The sequence below is a fragment of the Carlito syrichta genome, unplaced genomic scaffold (genome assembly GCF_000164805.1).
Source record: "Carlito syrichta isolate Samal-C Ts95f unplaced genomic scaffold, Tarsius_syrichta-2.0.1 Scaffold314704, whole genome shotgun sequence".
Taxonomy (NCBI): domain Eukaryota; kingdom Metazoa; phylum Chordata; class Mammalia; order Primates; family Tarsiidae; genus Carlito; species Carlito syrichta.
This window is the reverse complement of record NW_007258800.1, coordinates 249,961-269,712: the sequence shown is the minus strand read 5'-3', so window position 1 is coordinate 269,712 and position 19,752 is coordinate 249,961. Positions and strand designations below refer to the sequence as shown.

The window sequence follows — 19,752 nt, the reverse complement described above, 5'->3', positions numbered from 1 at the left end:
GAGTACATAGGGTGGGTCATAAAAGAAAAAAAAAAGACTTTAAAAGGTCTAACTCTTAACTCTTGGTGATGTGGCCATTAGCCATCTGCACTCTTAATAGCAAGGCCAGCAACTCTGCCAGACTTCCCACTTTAATTATAGCATCCACAGAGGGAGACCCGGAATCCTCCCATTGACCTCACCTTTTCCTAACCTACCACTTACCCATCATGGGAAAAGCAGCCACAGATTTACCGGCTCTGATTTAACTGTTTCTGTAATAATCTGCAAATGTGCCATTTAGTATTAATTGCAGAATTATCCAAAATATGTTAATTCTGAAATGCTAAATGATGGGAAAATATTCCAACCACACAGCTAAAGTTTCCACTTAACAAGGAGGATGTTGGGGGAAACCATATGCTGGCAGCCTGGTATTAATGGGAGGTTGTTAAACTGAGACACAATGTGGAGAACACTTCTGATGGAGCCCAGGGCTTCAGGCCACAACCCCATCACATCCATATGCTACAGGCATGTTCACACTGCTTACCCTGAAGCCAGGCATGCCTACTGAAACTGTATCCCCGAGCTCAGATATACATGGACTTTGGAAAAGCACAGCTGAACAGAAGGAGCACACGAACACAAACACACAAACACACAAACACACATACACACACCACTCTAAAGTGAGGAATAGGCACACAAAACCCAAATCAACATAGCGTACCAACTCACAATCTACTGGGGTTTCCTTCTTCCTGGTTTACCTTCCTTCTTCAGCTTTCCTCCTGCAACCCTCTTTTCCACATACACAATTTTCAGAATTCTTCACCTGAACTGAATTGCTTTGGAAAGTATTGTTCCCTTAATAAAACCCTAAGAGCATCCATAACCCCATAAGGACAAGGCCACTATCTGTGCAACTACAGGCTGCCCAACCTCCAGATGGTGGAGAACAGAGTAACACAATCAGGCAGGAAGCAATCCAATCCCCCACAACCTTTGGTCTTTGCCCAAGACCAAAGCTCAAGACCCCCAAACCATATCCACCCCCCGCCCATTGGGGGCTGCCTGCTTTAGCCTAGCCCTTATCTCACTGTGTTCCTAACACATCAGTCTGCCTGCTACTCACTTGATAGGAGCATCTTACTCATTCCCATAATTTGAGTAGCATGGCAATTCTGGAGAGGTAGATGCAAAATGTTAATTTCAATTCCACAGAAAATCAGAGACCAAATGACCCTGTGACCATTCAAGCCTAGTCATGAAGCTCAGAAGCAAGAGACACCATCCCAGGTACCATTTCTTATGTGCACTGTAAAGACCTTTCACTCCTGCAAGTCCTTACTCTTGCAAGTCCTCACGCGTCTGTCAGCATATGCGTGACAGATGCTCCATTGGGCAGTCCTTGGTTTATACCCAAATAATGCTTCAGCTGCTCCAGAACCCTCAGAAGCCACCTAAGCATCAGTGTACCCAGGGTTAGCCCACAGATCACTAATGTTTGTTTGTTTTTTTAACCCTTCATGGTAGATAAAACATGTCCACATCCTCATCCTGAACCTGTGACTATGTTATTTTACATAGCAAATGGGACTATGCAGATGTAATTAAGTTTATGGATCCTGGGTCAGGGAGAGTATTGTGGGTTATCCAGGTAAGCCCCATGTGGGATAGGGTGGAGGGGGTAAAGGGTGGGGGAGAGACAGAGAGAGAAATGGATGTGAGGTACCTGTGCTGAAGATGGAGGTGGGAGGGGCTAATGAGCCAAGGGATACAGGTGGCCACTAGAGGCTGGAAAAGATAAGGGATGAATTTTCCCCTACAGCCTCAGAAGCAGCTAGCTCTTCCAACACTTTGATTTTAGCTGCATTAAGATTCATTTTGGACTTCTGACCCAGAATTGTAAAATAACAAATTTGTGTCACTTTAAGCCACTAAGTTTGTGGCTATTTATTTATTTTGAGTTGGAATCTCACTCTGTCGCCCAGACTGGAGTGCAGTGGCACACTCACAGCCACTCCAGCGTCAATTTGCTGGGCTCCAGCGATCCTTATGCCTCAGTCTTCCAAGTAGCTGGAACTACAGGAGTGCACTACCACACCCAGCTAATTTTTTTGATTTATTGTAAAGATGAGGTCTTGTCAAGTTGCCCAGGCTGGTCTCAAACCCACAGGCTCAGGCAATCCACTTGCCTCGGTCTCTCAAAGCCCTGTGGTGATTTATTACATTAGCAACTGAAAGCTAAGACTCACTCAAATCATTCACCTGCAATACAGATGAAATACATCCTGATGTCACACACATAGCATGTGCTGTCACCCCCCCACACACACCTAGAAGTGATCCCTTGTCACTGTGCTTTCTCCCCTACCACAGGAGGTGCATCTCCCAGGTATGATCTCTCTCCAGCATCCAGAACCTTAGAAGACTGTGGGATATGGGGCAGAGGGATAGGTCATGGCAAAGGAGTGGAAGGCACTGACCACCAGACTAAAAAATGCATTCTTACTGATGGCCATGGTGGGAAACGGGTGGCCCAGTAACTCCATCTCTGCTAAGCACACAGGTTGGATTGGAGGAAGAGAGACGGAAGACAGAGTGGTCAGGAAAACAGCCCCTAGACCCCTACTCCACAGTCCTAGACCTGGCACATAATCAGCCTTTGATAAATATTAGTTTTCTGCCTGAATAAATGAGTGCATAACTAAGCCAGGTAATATGCACCAAGAACCTAGCTTGGTGTTACACGGTGATTTATGGGCTTCCAATAAGGGCCCACACTATGAGAAAACAGATAAGGTAACTTAAAAGCTGGTCAACAGCTTTGTAAACTGTTCTTCAGGAAACGATCTCAAACTTTTAGCTACTATGGTTTTGATATTTAATGAGCTGATGATTAAAAATACTTGTTTGTTGCCTGTTACTTAAAAACTATAAATGCCAATGCTGTGGCCTCAGGGTGCCACATTCTTAGTTAATTAACCACCCCCATTCCTGCACAAATGGGTAGCTTTTAATTTGTTCCAAAGAGAGCTAAGAAGCAAGCCCTGGTGCCCAGAATTCTGCTATGCAATTCCTTTGGTTGGCACTCTATGGTCAGCAGGGATGGAAGCAGCAAAGAGGAACATAATGTAGAAAACATCTTTTACTCAGGAAGAGAGGGGAGGATAACCCTTAAGTGCTCTAAAGGAATAAAATTCAAAAGGCAAAAACCCACACCATGTTCCAGCCATATGGCAAAGAAGCAAAGGCCTGGACATAAGGACGGCCACGAAGTAGGATCCCATACACGGCAGCCAGGCGCAGCCGTGAGGGTGATCAGTCGGCCAAATTCCTGAGGGGCCCGCAGTTGGAGATTCTAAGCCATTTGAAGACACTAACTTCCCAGAGCAACACTTCCAGTCCACCTCCAAAATAGCTTAACTGCCATTGTGGAAAACTGTATTTTGAAAAGAACCTGCACTAACTTTTCCAGTGGAAGTCAGGTCAAATGGTAAGGCCTACACAAGACTGCTTTCAAATCAATTAAGAACTTCCAGCCGGGCTCGGTGACTCAGCCTGTAATCTCGCGCCTTTGGGAGGCTGAGGTGAGTGGATTGCCTGAGCCCGCGGGTTCGAGACCCGCCTGGGCAACTTGGCGAGACCTCTCTCTACAATAAATCAAAAAATTAGCCGGGTGTGGTAGCGCGCGCCTGAAGTTCCAGCTACTTGGAAGGCTGAGGCGGAAGGATCGCCGGAGCCCAGCGGTGGCCGGATGGATCGCCGGAGGCTGCGGTGGCCGGGAGCAGCCACTGCACTCCAGTCTGGGCAACGGAGTGAGACTCCAACTCAAAAAAGAACTTCCAGAAAGTTGGTAACATTCTAGTGAACAGAGTTTGAGTAAAAATTTAAATATGAGCATTCAACAGAAAGAACAGAGAGGGAAAAAAACCCAGAAAGGATGGGTTTTTAAAGGGTACACCTTATAACTACTTAAAACTGAGACCAACTCATACTTTCTATTTTTCCGTATCATTTTCTTTGTCTTGGGTTTCCAGTGTCAATGAGATAAAAAGATAAGACAGTGCTGTGAGGCTTAAAATGTACTTTGGGTCTAACATCTTTGCCTATGACCAATTGATATGGGAAGGACAAGAGAGGGCAAAACGTGGAGCCATTTGATTCCATGCCAGTTCAGATGGTTTCACAAAGACAGACCCCCTTTTACTTCAGTTCAAACCTTTAACTAAAAAAAAAAAAAAAATCCACAAAGGCGGAGAAGTCCCAGGTGATGTAAGCCAAGGAGAATGCTGACAAACCCAAAACACAAGGAAAATAAATCACAAAGCCAGCCTGGGCCTGGATCTATTCAAGATATTCCCTCCATATTCCCAGGAGCTGTGCAAGCGGGCATTCTATCTATCTAGATGCAACCCACTTCAGAAACGAAGGATGCCAGTCCTCTGATTTGGAGAGGTGAGATCTTGGATGTGTAGCAAGGAACACACAAGCTCTGGGGGAGTGCCACTGGGTTCCCACCAGCAATTACCACACTGATCCAAAAGGACCCGAAGATCTTAAGCTAATTAAAGAGATTTGCTTGGGGAGGTAGGAAATCACTACTCCCAAGTCGGCCTGTGCACCAGACCAAAGCCATAATCATGATTCATCTCTGACATGTTGCTAATCAGCACACACATGTTCCTAATTTCACGCTCCCCGAAGGAAAGCTGAAGGGACAATTGTTTCTGAGCTCTAACATGGAGCCGACCCATGCCAAGTTACCATGTGTCCTGCTTATCAAATTGAAAGCTCTAGTCTCACCCAAGTTTCTTTTCACTGTCTCACTCCCCTGAAATCCATTCACTAAAGACAGAGTGTGTTAGGATGTTCGCATGACTTGTTTTTCAGACAGTAACTTCTCTAAATGATGGTGGCCTAAATGTGATATCACATATTCTTAATGTCCTTTCCCATGCCCGACTTTATGATTTTCTTATTGCTTTGCCGCTGGAGCATACCCATGCAGTTAAAGTTCAGAAATATTAATACATATATATATACACAAAAGCTGGCTTTCTTCCTGTGTTTAAAAGTAAAACAAAACAAAGTTCTGCAGCCTCCTTTACTCCTCCCAAAGCAAAAGCTCAAGTGCTTTTTTCAGTTAATCTGCTAAGAATCTGGGCTGTGTGTCCTCCCGTGGCTGATATTCGCAAATAGACAGGATTATTCCATTTTTCCAATTCTGAAAACGTTAAAGGCAAGCTATAAAACATGTCTCTGGACAGAGAGCCAGACCTTTCCCTCTGCTTCGCACACCACTCCCATCCACTCAAATGAGAACCGCATGTTAGAGAATTGGCATCTTTAAGGTAACAGTCAACCCATCTGAAGTTTAAAAAGCATACACAGACAACTCACAGACACAGATTAACTGGTTTTCCGTAAATATTGGGTACAAAGAGGAAGCAAACAACCAGCCACCCAAACACCCACCCAGCAAATCAGCTACCGGCGCACTCTCACTTAGCTGTGAAAGGAACTGTTACAAAGACTTCACTTCCAAAAACCCAAGAAAGTCTCTTCCTACAGGGCAAAATAGTGATTAGACAATAGAGGAAAACTTAAAGCTATAAACATGATTGTTATGCCTAAGCTGGGAGGAAATGTTCGGATCAAAACACAACTACTAATAAAAAGCCTTAGGACCACACAGAGAGCGGTGTACAGAATTGTGCCGACTTCAAATACCACTGTTTCCGAGGCCGGGGAAGGAGTCTCCAAATACTGTGTCACATCTGGAATTCTGCTTTTACAGCACAAATGCCTGCAGAAATGGGGGATTGTGACGTTGCCATGGGGACCCAGCCTTCTCCACCCCGGCAGGTCCCCCAGTAAGCCCCACACACATGCTTCCTTCAAGGTGGATTTCACATATTTGGAAATTATGGAAGGCCTCCCTGTTAGGTTTTGGTACTAATGGAAACATTGCAGGATATGCTAGAAAACAAGGCGACTCCTCTGTCAGCCGATTAAGTCTGTCCACATGGTGGTCTTGGACAGAAAAACCTCCTTAAAATAATAGTGGGAAGCAGCAAGTCAGCATCAGACCCTTTTTCAAAATTTGTGGCTTTTCCCCACTTTCTCTAGGAGGGAGACAAGCTTCAAGCATCTTTTTTAAACCCTCTTGTTCTCCAGTTGCAAAAACCCAAGTGAGTTAACCTGTGCTCAAAACTGCCTGCCAGCTGGTGCATTAACTCACACCTATAATCCTGGCACTTTGGGAGGCTGAGGTGGGAGAATCACTTGAGCCCAAGAGTTCAAGACCAGCCTAGGCAACATAGTGAGACCTAGACTCTACAAAAAAATACAAAAATTAGCCAGATGTGGTGGCATGTACCTGTAGTCCCAAGGTACTTGGGAGGCTGGGGTGGAAGGATCGCCTGAGCCCATGAAGTCGAGGCGAGACTGTACAACTGCACTCCAGCCTGGGCTACAGAGTGAGACCCTGTCTCAAAAAAACAAAACAAAACAAAACAAAAAACCGCCTGCCATTGGTGACCCAGGGGCTCAGGCTCAGGCTCCAGGTAGCCTTGCCCTGGCAGAAACTCAGCCTCTTATTCCATTCCTGCAGGGCAACTTTGCTTTTAACCACTGATGACCCTATTAAGGAGAAAAGGTTCCTAGAACCCTTTGGAGAATCCTGTGAGAAACATTCCTTGCCCAATTTTCCCCAAACATTTCTTCCACAATTTCAGGAGTTTACCAGAGCTTATGAAGGCCACCCAAGGGCCTCGGAGGGGCTCATAGGCCCAAATCCAAAGCCATGTTTAGACACAAAGAATCCAGAGATTCCATTTAGAAACAAGGGGGCTGTATCTTGGCTTCTATACTTCTGTGGGATGCAAGCCCCTCCAACTGTGGATTCAGACAGCCACATATAAGATATCCACACATATACCATGAACCCCCTTAGGTGCTGGCAGGTTCCCCATCACTCCTTATCCTGCCATATCCCTGCTTCCCTAGGATCCCCGCTGGTTCAAAACTTATCTCTCTGTCCCAGAGGAGCATTCTCCCACTCATTCTGACTAGAATGTTCCAGGATAAAGCCAGAATGACCCTTCTAATATGCATCTGCCTCTCTCTGCAAGGTCTGGCCTTCCCCAAAAGATTTCCTGGGGAAAAGGGAAGGAATCAGCCAGCCCAGAAGTGAGGTGAAAGTCACCAGACTCTGATGGGTAGATGCAGGGGGCTCAGGCCTCTTGGTTCCCCGCCCTGCCCTAGCTTAGGGGTGACACTCAACAACAGAGTGACCTCCTGATCAAACCATTTCTATCTAGTCTCTTAGATAGCACTTCTTGAAGTGTCTCTGAGATGCAGGCACGGTTTGTGAGTGCCTGTATGTGTGTTGTCTGTGCGGCACCCAGCCACACAGCCAACAGAAAGAAGAAAAAAAAAAAGCACCAGGAAGTCAGCCATGCTGGCTCCAGGTGTTAACACTTAGCGCATCCTGCCCAGCCCCCTCCAGTTTGAGACCGGCCGCCTGGGAGCCGGACACAGCAATTAGGACCTTCCCGGGCCAGGCGCCTTTGTCCCCTCACTAACATCATTAGTGTCTGACTTCCTGTGCACAACAGGGCCTCCTGGAAGGCAATCGCCGGCTGACCGGGGCAGGGCATTAGACTTCCTTTGTCAAAGACCCTCAAATGTTAACAAGCATGTGAACAAGCTTCTCCCCCTCCCCCTCCCAGCCCCCTCCCACCCCAGCTGCTCCTCCAGCCCATCACTCTCGGGAATTCTCAACTGTTGGTTCTCTCCAGAGTTGTGGGAATCTGAGTTGCTTGGGAGAAATACCAAGTCTTAATGCTGAGTGAGGGAATTGCACCGCCTTTCTGTAGAAAGGGTCTCCAGTCAGGCGCGGTGGCTCAAGCCTGTAATCCCAGCACTTTGGGAGGAGAGGTGGGAGGATTACCTGAGTCCAGTGGTTTGAAACCAGCCTGGGCAACTTGGTGAGACCTCGTCTCTACAATAAATCAAAAAATTAGCCCGGCATGGTGGTGCATGCGTGTGGTTCTAGCTACTTGGTAGGCTGGGGCAGAAGGATCAACTGAGCCCAGCAGGTTGAGGCTGTGGTGGCCTTGAGCATGCCACTGCACTCTAGCCTGGGTGTCAGAGTGAGACCCTGACTGGAGGGGGCGGAGAAAAAAGGGCATCCAGACCTGATTTCCTGGAGCCTTTCTACTACAAGCATGTCATGCATATATGCTAAGTGCCCACTGGTTACAAGGGCTGTGCCACTTGTCTTGCATTAACTAGGGTGAAATGAACAAAGGTGAAGGTGCTCAGGCAACATGAGTCCCAGGCTGTGCCACACTCAGTCCAGTGCCCCGTTAAGCACAAGTGCACTCCCTTCAAGTGTGCTTATCAACTGACCTACAAAATGGCCTCAAGATGCAAGGACTTGCTGAAGGTTTGAGTAATGTTCTGAGACTTTCAGACAAACAGGGCCAGATCTGAAAACTAGGCGAGCGTGAGCTACTATACAGCTACAATCCTACCCTCTCTTGGCAATATTATCATCACCAGGGCCAAAATCACTACTAAAATTATCTCATTTACCCCTCATAACATAGGATCTCAACTTTTTATTAGAGGCACTAATGTTTGAGAATTTGATGAGAGCTGTAATGCATGCATGCATGTGCATTTGCACACAGTATTTTCAGGAGGGTCTAGACATGAAATCCCCTCAGACCCGTTATCTGACTGCCTTAGCATCCCACTCCCCTCCATGGTGTGATAGTTTATCAGCAGGTCTATGGAATGACAGCCAGAGTAGCTTCACTTTGGTGATTAAAAACAAAGTTCAGGCCAGGCATGGTGGCTCACACCTGTAATCCTAGCACTTTGAGAGGTCAAGGTAGGAGAATCGCTTGAGCCCAGGAGGTTGGCCATCCAGGGCAATGTAGTGAGACCACATCTCTACAAAAAAAAAAAAAAATTTTTTTTCTGAGTCAGAGTCACTCTATCACCCAGACTGAAGTGCAGTGGCATGCTCATAGCCACTGCAGCCTAGAATTATTGCTGGGTTCAGGTGATCCTTCCATCTCAGCCTTCCAAGTAGCTGGAACTATAGGTGTGCGCTACCATATTCGGCTTATTTTTTATTTATTGTAGAGATGAGGTCTCACCAAGTTGCCCAGGCTGGCCTCGAACCCCTGAGCTCAGGCAATCCTCTCGTCTCAGCCTCCCAAAATGCTGGGATTACAGGCTTGAGCCACTGTGCCCAGCAATAATTTTTTTTAAATTAGCTGGGAGTGTGGCTCATACCTGTAGTCCTAGCTACTGGGAAGGCTGAGGCAGAAGGATTACCTGGGTCCAGGAGTTAAAGACTGCAGTGAGCTATAGTCATGCCACTGCGATCCAGCCTGGGAGACAGAGCGAGACCCTGTCTTTAAAAAAAAAAAAAAAAAATTCAAATGAGTGAGGGCAACGGTTAAGGTAAAATTTCCATTTTAAATAGAATTCTTGGATTAATACTGTCCAACCATAATGGTTTACTATTTGTTACAACTCAGTAATTGAACACTTTGTCTAAGATGTTGGGGCTCATGAACTTTACAAAGTAGCAATATAAAAGGTCACCATTTATGCTGTTAAACACATGAGCCCATTAAGAGAGAGGACTCTCGTGGCTCAGTCTGTAATCCCATGCCTTTGGGAGGCTGAGGTGAGTGGATTGCCTGAGCCCGCAGGTTCAAGACCTGCCTCGGCAACTTGGCAAGACTTCATCTCTACAATAAATCAAAATTAGCCAGGTGTGGTAGCGTGCACCTGTAATTCCAGCTACTGGGAAGACTGAGGCGGAAGGATCGCCGGAGCCCAGAGGGTCGAGGCTGTGGTGGCCGGGAGCGGCCACTGCACTCCAGTCTGGGTGACAGAGTGAGACTCCAACTCAAAAAAAAAAAAAAAGAGAGGGGCCTCTATCACCTTTCAGATCACAAGTGACAACAGTCATATCTACAGTCAAATCAGCTTCACTTAATCGAGATAAACTAGATGTGAAAGTTGGGGGAAATACTCATAGTATCCAGAAGAAAACAGCCAATTTTCCTTCTCCTGCTCAACTGCTTTTGCACAGTATAGTGTTTGTGGTCAATACACAAAATCGGGTTATGTTTTGGATATTTTAAAATATTTGTCGAAGAGCTACAATGAAGGATAATCTAAAACTCCAACTTTCCAAAATGAAGAATAATCTATGGTTTTGACTCTGACTTAGCCACAGTAAAACTCATTAAACTTCAAAATTAAGATGATATAAAGCAGAGGACACCATTGTGTGCATAATGCTAAGTCTCCTACAAGTTTATTCTGATGAATGTTACAAGTTTCAAGGGTAAAAAATTTCACTATTGAGTCTGACTTCTACCTTTTGCCAAACTAATTTTAAAATAGTAGGCAATCGGAAGTATACATTCAAACACTAATGATCTCTGCAATATTACATCTCCCCACTTCTTGGATGGATGCCAGCAGTCTTTCCTTAAACTATAAGCAATAAATCTAGAAGGCTCTCTTTCTTAATTTCCCAGTGATACCACATGGAATTCCCATTAAAGCTCACATACACAATGACACCAATTAAATCACTGTGTGATATTTAGGCCAGGAAAAATTATGCTTGCCAAGAAGTATTCAGCTTTGTTTTAATTTCCTTGAACAACTAAAATATTTTCTGAGAAGGAGGGCGAAGAATGATGTGAAAACGAAGTATTGATGTCCTGATCAATTTCAGATCGAAATAAATGTTCCTTGTGGGTGAAGAAGGCAGTACAGCATTCCCAAGAATAAATGTCTCCCTGCACTTCCTCTCCGGGGATGGGATTCCTGGCATGGATTGGTATAGAGAGGTCAATTTCAAAGCAAATTCACCGTGAGGCAAATAGAACAACAGCCCATTTTCTCTCTCAATGAAGTAGCCCTGGTGGTGGGTTTCTGTTCCTCTTCTAAAGGCTGAGGAAGCAAATGGCAACACAACCTTCCTTCTTCACCTGTCAACAGGAAAAAATCAATGATTCCTGTCCTCTTCATTAGGCTTCCCCATGAAGAATGTTTACAAAATCAAGGCGGTATAGTAGAAATAAATTAAAAGCCTGTAACATTTTGTCATAAAGTTAGCATATAACAGAGGCTTACCAAAAAAAATTAAATTTTCTTGAGTCGGTGTCTCATTCTGTTGCCCAGGCTGGAGGGCAGCGGCACACTCACAGCTACCACAGGCTCGACTTGCCAGGCTCAGGTGATCCTTCCACCTCAGGCTTCCAAGTACTGGAACCACAGGCATGCGCCATCACTCCCGGCTAATTTTTCTTGATTTATGGGAGAGATGAGGTCTCGCCAAGTTGCCCAGGCTGGTCTCAAATCTATGGGCTCAGGCAATCCTCTCACCTCGGCCTGGAACAGGGTGCTGGGTCAATGTAAGGCCAAGCTGTCAGGTGAGCGGCACTGCTTCTAGCGCTTTGGGAGGTCAAGGTGGGAGAACTGCTTGAGCCCAGGAGTTCAGCCAGCCTGGGCAACAGTTTGCTTCTAGGGACAGAGAGCCAGTGCATTCCCAGGAGTGCTGAGGAGGAAAAGCCCCAAAGGGACAGTGGTTTCAGGGCATGGTGGGTGAGAGGCCACTTCCTGTCTGCCACTTCCCTAACTGCCCCTGAGAGGGTCAGATATTCAGTGCTTCTGAAATAGAGCATGCCTAAGAGTGGGTTTTTAAGTTTCTAGGAGAACTGTAGGCTTTTCTTTTGAAGAGGGCTTTATTATTTTTGTAAAAATAACAAATTCAAGGCAAAAGAAATTTAAGTACAAGGAAGAATATGAAAATCCTCCAAACATCCCCTCATCCATCATTCTGAAAAAGCCTCTTCCAGACTGTATCTACTGCATGTATCACATGGACTGTAACTTGACATGTTAGATTCTAATATACATATTTGTCTTCTGATAAATCTCCACTGACTATCAATAAATGCAATTCCTTTTGGAAGAAACATGTAAGACCTATGAGAAAAATAACAAAAAGAGCCTAATAAAGTGACAGGACCACAGGGCCAAATTCTAAGGGTCTAATCAACTTGAATCATCCATTGTTTCCTACCAAGGGAAAGCACAATTAGTAGGAAGTACTAAGTAGGCCCTTTTCTCTGCTCCAAAGTCAGCTGTGTACATGGAAAAGGCAAGAGGACACACGTAGCAACAGGTCTATTTGCACAGTACACACACACTGATATTTCAGTAGGATGGCTACTAATATGGGTATCCTAAATGCTGTTCTGTAGGGTAACCAAATTACTATAATTTATCCTGTATGTTTCTCTAAAATTACATAAGTCTAGGGGATTTTATGATTAGTTGGCTGATCTCATGTGAATAACAGAACTGTGTAAAATTAAAAGGGAAATGGCAAATCCAGGAAGCAGACTGACAATGTCCTCCTCCCTCCTGCACAGTAATCACATTACAGCCGTGTGGAAACTCAAGAGCTCCAACTCTTTCCAGGGCGGCCAGGAAAACACCAGTGTGGGTTGATTCTATAGAACAACTTGAGAAGATAAAACAATTTGCTGGTGAAAATTGTCAATTCCATTTTGTGATTAGAATCACAATACATGTGTAGCCTGGGTATCAAAAAAGAATAATCTCTGCCTCAAAAATTTAGCCTGATCTAAAAGCAATGTTTACCTATACCCTAAGGTTCTCTCCTCCTCAATTATTCATGAAAATCTTCCACAAATGCCCCAGGATTTATCAACCAGATATCTCAAGAGCTGGAAATACGCTTTTGCACCTGGGAAGGCATTTTGAGTGATTAAGAACAAGGCTAAGCTCAACCCCAGACTCTAGGAGTTTATGATGAATTTTGGAAAACAAAGCTAAAAGTAGATATGGTTATGCTATATGGAATGAATGTGCTAAGTTATGTAATTAAGCTCCAATTGTAATGGGATTTTAGAGAAGGGACAGCTGAACAGAGGAAGTCTAGCCAAAGAAGTGTCTTCAGAGGAAGTTAGTCTCTAAATGGATCTTGTCTCTACCTGGACACTGAGGCACGTCAAGCTTTGGGGTGAGAGGCAGCGGAAAGGAAAGACCATTTCAAGCAGATACAGAACCACATGTAACCAACTGCACCACCTGGTGCCCAGCACATGGTAAGCATTTAGAAAATGAAACGGCTGCTACTCCTAGGGATGACATGGAGCCCTCCCCATCATCTAGAACAAACACTTCTAACATTCCTAGAGAAAGTGACCAACATCCTCATCCCTTCTGTGTTACATACCCCCAACTGGCCTGAAAAGATGGTAACCAAATGCTGGGATGGACAAGTGGGTTTGGTTTCATGTGGTGCATCTTGGAGTTAAAGCAAGACCTAAACAAAGTGGTGCTTACAAATGTGAGGACAAGTCGGGACTTGGCAGACAGGAGCTGGGTGGGAGAAAAGTCTCCAATGCAAGCCAAGGTAGCAATGGGCTAGGTAGGGGAAGGGCAAGAGAAAAAAAAGGGGCAATAAAACAGCAGTTTCAAAGGATGAACCAAAGGTATCCAAGAATAAAATCAAAGGAATGCATCAAACCTCAGGGCCCGCAGAAAAAACAGAAGACTGAAGCAAGGGTCTTATTACACACGTTCTCTTATTTTCAAAATGGGCCTGATTCCTTGCCCCTAACATAGATGGAAGGTATTTAAAGAAGGAGAAATGTGGAAAATTGGAAGTCACCACCACTTCCAATTTTCACCTTATCTTTTCCTCCATGACAAAATTTGTCACTAACTTTTGATATTAGGTGAGTGCCACAGAGACCCAACCATCTCTCTAATCTTTCCTCATCACTTCTATATACCTTGACTTTCTTCTCTGCACTCAGGGTAAACCAGTTTCATGCTCCCAGGTAGAGCTCACTAACTACTAAAGAGATAAGACTCAAAAGCAAAGGCCCTTTGTAAGCTTTTACCAACTCATCAATATCCCTACAGATCAGGCCACTAAATACAATCTTTAAAAATCTAACATTAGCACAAAAGGACAGATGGACAGATACTGCATGATTCCTTTTATATGAAGTATTTAGAGCAAATTCCTAGAGACAGAAGGGAGAATGGTGGTTGCTAGGGGGTGGGGGAGAAGAAAGTGTAGAGTTACTGTTTAATGGGTATGAAATTTGTTTAGGGAGATGAAAAGGCTCTCGTGATGAGCAGTGGTGACAGTTGCACATCATTGTAAATTTACTTAATACCTCTGAACACTTAAAATGGTTAAAATTGTAAATTTTATCACAAAACAATAGAAAAAAGTTTAAAAAAAAAAAAAAAGGTAGGAGAATTACTTGAGTCCAGGAGCCTGGGAAACATAGTGAGACGTGTCCCTACAAAAAAACTGAAAATAAAAAATTATCCAAGCCTGATGACATATACCTGTAGTAGCAGTTACTCAGTAGGCTGAAGCAGGAGGATCACTTGAGCCAGGTAGCTCGAGGCTGCAGTGAGCTTTAATTGTGGCACTGCACTCCAGCCTGGGAGACAGAATGAGACCCTGTCTCTAAGAAAAAAAATAGAAAGTTATGATAACAAAACAGTGTTGGGACCACATTTTAAGGAATAATTAGGAAGGTGGAAGACTGGAGCTAGATAAATCAGAACGGAAGTAACTGTAGCAGTCCACATGTAAAGTGATGAGGATGTTGGGATGATGATAAGGAGGAAATGACACATCTGAGAGGGATTTCTTTTTTTTTTTTGAGTTGGAGTCTCACTCTGTCACCCAGGCTGGAGTGCAGTGGCACACTCACGGCCACCCCAGTGTCGACCTGCTGGGCTCTGGCAATCCTTCCACCTCAGCCTTCCACGTAGCCAGAACTACAGGCATGTGCTACCATGCCCGACTAATTTTGTAGAAACGAGGTCTCGCCAAGTTGCCCAGGCTGGTCTCAAACCTGTGAGCTCAGGCAATTCATTTGCCTTGGCCTCCCAAAGTGCTAGGATTACAGGCTGAGCCACTGAGCCCCGCCTGAGAGGGATTTTTAAGGAAAAATGGCAGGACTTGGTGACACATGCAATACAAAGGTGGTGATGAAATATTCAAAGGGGACTTGTGGGCTCTTATTTGGGGAAGTTGGGAGATAGCAATTTTAAGGCAATAAAAAAGGGCACCGGGGAAGGAGGGTCTTTTTCTTAAACAAGGATGCTGGAAAAAACTAGTGAAAGTGAGGTGACTAGAGAATATCTTTCTAACAATATCATATATTTTTCAGGGGGGAAACGTGGGATTAGAAGGCAGGAAGTCATGTGAGAAGTGATGCTACAGAACCTTAACGACAGATGGGCGATTTCACAGAATGTATAAAAAAGTAACAGAAGGTGTAAAAAAATAACAAAGATCAGGAATTAGGCCTTGTGGGACTACCCACAGTTAGGTCATGTGGAGAAGGAAAAGAAGAATTGAAAAAGTTAGGTTAGTAAGGTAGGAGGAGGGTGAAACAGAATTAAAATGAAGAATATTAGATAGGTTATAGGTAAAAGAATGTCAAGATGGATGTTTTCAACATGAAGACCTTTTTGATTATACAAATCTCTAAGCAAATAGCTATACTGATAGATAATTCAAAATTGTGCCTCCATATTAATTCCCAATTTTTTTGCTGCTATTCGGACTTCTGGTTTTATATGTTTGAAAACCTAAAAACAAAAAACTGCCATTGGCACTGGAAAAAGGTTCTGAGAAGGCGGTTGATTCACTGTCAGGCTTCTGTGTGCAGATACCAAGCCCAGCACTATGGAGGTAAAGCTGCACTCAGAGCTCATAGTACTGCCAGGACAACCCCTAATCTCTCACATTATGCAGAAGAGCACAGGGAAACCCAAGTCACGAAGCTCTCTAAGATCTGCTCAGTGCTTTACCGTTTGGTCCACTTTTGAAAGAATAGTTTCTTGTAGTTTTTGAAATAATACTATCTGGAAAATGTATAGACAAACAACACTGAACTAGTAGTCAGTTAACTAAATCAGGACATTTTTTTTTTAAGTCAAACATTCCTAACCAACAGGTCCAAGAGCTAGCACTCAGAATAACTGGCATTTCCCAGAACTCAAAGAGAAACCAAAGTTCAAAAGATTGCACTTGTAATCCAGCACTTTGGGAGGCAAGAGGACTGCCTGAGCCCAGGGGTTCAAGACCAGTCTGGCCAACTTGGCGAGACTGCATCTCTACAATGAATTAAAAAATCAGCCTGGCATGGTGGCACATGCCTGTGACTCCAGCTACTTGGAAGGCTGAGGCAGAAGGATCACCTGAGCCCAGCAGGTTGAGGCTGTGGTGGCCATGAGCGTGCCACTGCACTCCAGCCTGGGTAACAGGGTGACTCTGACTCAAAAAAAAAAAAGTTCAAAAGATTGGTTAGAACATTATCAAAGTTTTCAAATTAGATTTCAATTTAGGCAAACAGTTTGTGTTCAAAGCTCATGAAAATGGTGAATGTCTGCATACAGGCACTCATGTAAGTATTAATTCTCAGGCTACCCTGTTTTGGACATTATTCAACACTTGCTGTCACCTGACAAATGTACATTCATAGTTAATGACAGGCTTCGTGAATCAACCCTGGCATGATGGCTAACGACCTTCTTCCTCAAAAGTAAAGGAAAAAAGCTGACTTATGGTCATCTCTAAAATTTGGTGAATCTCTGTGATGAGGCCTATAGGAATATTACACCTCTGGGGTTTATTTCCAGATACCCAGGATAGGTCTAGGGAAAGTGAAATTCTAAGAAGCAGTAACTATTATTCTGGTGAAATGCTTATCACTAACACACATTTTTTGGGTAGCAGCTGAGCTATGACCCTCATAACTTAGTTATATCACTGATGTCTTCCTAAAAATACAACTTTAATTCATAAACATAATTGTGAGGGCATTAAAAAGAACTTCTAGCCGGGTTCGGTGGCTCAGCCTGTAATCCCACGCTTTTGGGAGGCTGAGGTGAGTGAATTGCCTGAGCCCGCGGGTTTGAGACCCGCCTGGGCAGCGAGACCTCATCTCTACAATAAATCAAAAAATCAGCCGGGCGTGGTAGCGCATGCCTGTAATTCCAGCTACTGGGAAGGCTGAGGCGGAAGGATCGCCGGAGCCCAGCAGGTCGAGGCTGCGGTGGCCGGGAGCGGCCACTGCACTCCAGTCTGGGTAACAGAGTGAGACTCCAACTCAAAAAAAAAAAAAGAACTTCTGCGGCCACCAGTTTGAACAAAACCATGTCATCTTACAAGTCTCCCAAAACAGCAAATGCCTCTGTATCTCATCTTTAAAAGCCTGACAGTCATTAAATTTCTTTTGTAATTCTTCCCATATGAGAAGAACAGCATGCCAACATCTAGTAGACTGGTACTAATGAAAGATCAATCTCATTTTCTTGACATCAATAAGCTTATAGAAGAATCACCTAGAAGGAAAAACACCCTCTGGTGGTAAGATGAACTGTGTCCTCAACTGAAGGCCTTTGGGTTCTCAGATCTGGAACACTATAATCTGATTACCAAGAGGGCACTGCAAGGTAGAGAAAGCAGAACAGATGGACAGGCTATGTGCACCCATAGTCTCACTCTTACAGCCACAGAAAGCAGAAAAAAGTCATTTCAAAAACAGGCATATGGAGCCTTTCCCACCCTCCCTTTCCCACTCTCACCAAAAATAACCAACCATAAACTTTTAGCACCTCTCAAAGACTTCAAGAGAGGCATAAGGGACATTTAGGCCTAGCTAAGGATTCTCAAATCAGTGCAATTCCTTTCATTACTGTTTTATTAAAATATGTAAGCACAGTACTTATAAACAAAGGAATCGTTTCAGTTTTTGCTTGGAAAAATGGGAGCCAATACATTCCTTCTGGGAATTTAAGGTAAGAGTTTTACAAAAACAATGTCCAGATGTGCTTAAACATTTAGTCTGTTTTTCTTGAGGAGGAGTGGAGGGAAAAACAATGGGTGGGAGAAACATTTTATTAAAAATTGAAAAGGTTATTGGTTTTTCTTGGCTCGCACACTAACCCGCTCTCCACTGACAAACAACAAGGGAGCACCTGAGGCAGAACCACGCGGCATCCCTCCTACCTCCTGGCAGGGAGGCAGGGCCTGGCTGCCTGCAGTGTTGCCAGCCTGAAACTGGGGAACTTCTCTAGCTTCCAGAACGTCTTCAGTGGCAAATGGTTCCACCAGGCGGTGATAAAACGTGAGAGAAAGAGAACAGGAGACTTTGAAGGCCAAACATTCCCAAGTGAGAATTAAGCATTTCTTTATGAAAACAGCCACCCTTGGGATAAACCTTCATTAAAAAAAAATTTTTTTAACTGGAATGTTTTGTCAACATCACATCCCAGTTTTAACCTGGAAGCTTTGCCGAGATTTGAAGCTTCCTCAACCCAGTGATTTCATTCCCAGAGTCCTTTTTAACCACAGAGAGATTTAATGGATGGTCTGTTATAAAGTTTTCCTTCATTTTCAGAGGGGTTGATGCTGGCTCTGGGTATTGAAGGTAAATGAGTGTTTCAAATAGAGCATAAATAAAGTAGACAGAGTCAGGCATATATTATGAATAAAAAGATAATCCTAATAATAGTTTACATTATCACAAACCAAAGTTTATACGAGCAGCTAAGCCCCCTTTCAAAGTAGAGAGCAGCTGCTGGTATGGGAGAGGAAAATGGTATGTCAAAAATTTGACCTACCTTAAAGTTTGTTTAACTCCACTGTCAGCCACTGCTTCCTTCCGACACCTTACAAGCAGGGGCGGTATCCTTTTTGAAGTGTTTTATTTGCACAAGCACAGAACTGTCTCAGTACCAGAAGGACCTACCTCCACTCTACCCAGACAATCTTGACAAAGGCTAAGATATCCTCATCAGTACCCTGAGGTAAAAACAGGGACCCCCATCAGAGGAGCTAGCCCTGGGAGTAACCTATTACTCCCAGGAGTCAGAGGAACAACCCAGTATGAACACTCTCAGTTCTTGAAGGCAGTCAGTAACCCTATCAGAAGCAGGCAGGTGGCTGGGAGATTGTGCTTACATACAGATCTGACAAGTCACAAATCCCCGGGGTTTCACATATTCCTGAAAATACTGACCCCATACAACCCACTTTAAGCAAAAGCCCTAACTGTGTGTAAGTTGAATATCTGCAATAGGGTAATAGAGTAATCCTTATTCCTAGAGTCCTCAGGATGTGTGGAATCCAGGACTAGACCCCCAGGGTGACTGAGATGGGGGCCACGGGCCAAGGGTAGTGACATTCAGGGAGAAGAGATACACCTGGGTTACCTGAGTGAAGACTGGGTGAGTGAGTGGCCAGCTTCACCTTTTTAAATTAAAACAGAGTTACAACTCAAGTCACTTGTTTGGAGTTAAATGTTTTCATAACAATAGGGGCAGGAGGCACATCAGAATAGTAGAAACAGTCACCATATGTATCTCCTTTTTCAATTTCCACAAATACGAATCCCAATTCAAGATGTTCTCACCCAGAGCCAAGAGCTTTCTGTGAAGGTGGCTGAAGCTAAAAACAGCCCAGAGCAGAATAAAGGGAAAGAACTTCCAGTAACGAGTAGACTCCAAGGAGGCCATCCCTCTTCTTTGCTTCCCTCTCTCCTGTCCTCACAGCGTCAGTGTGGCCCTTACCACTTAAGAATATGAACGTTCATTTGATGAGTGACCAGCTGGTGGCTCAGAGAAGATCCTCAAGGGCTC

The 19,752-nt window shown here is 44.3% G+C and overlaps 1 protein-coding gene across 1 annotated transcript in view; it reads right to left on the bottom strand.

The window, feature by feature from the left end:
• IL17RD (interleukin 17 receptor D) overlaps nucleotides 1-18,091 on the bottom strand; it is a 42,029-nt gene extending 23,938 nt beyond the window's left edge. Inside the window, exon 1 of the mRNA XM_008071750.1 lies at nucleotides 18,059-18,091. The gene's annotated coding sequence lies outside the window, so the exon portion shown is untranslated. The remainder of the gene's footprint in view (nucleotides 1-18,058) is intronic.
• Between the last annotated feature and the right edge of the window lie 1,661 nt (nucleotides 18,092-19,752).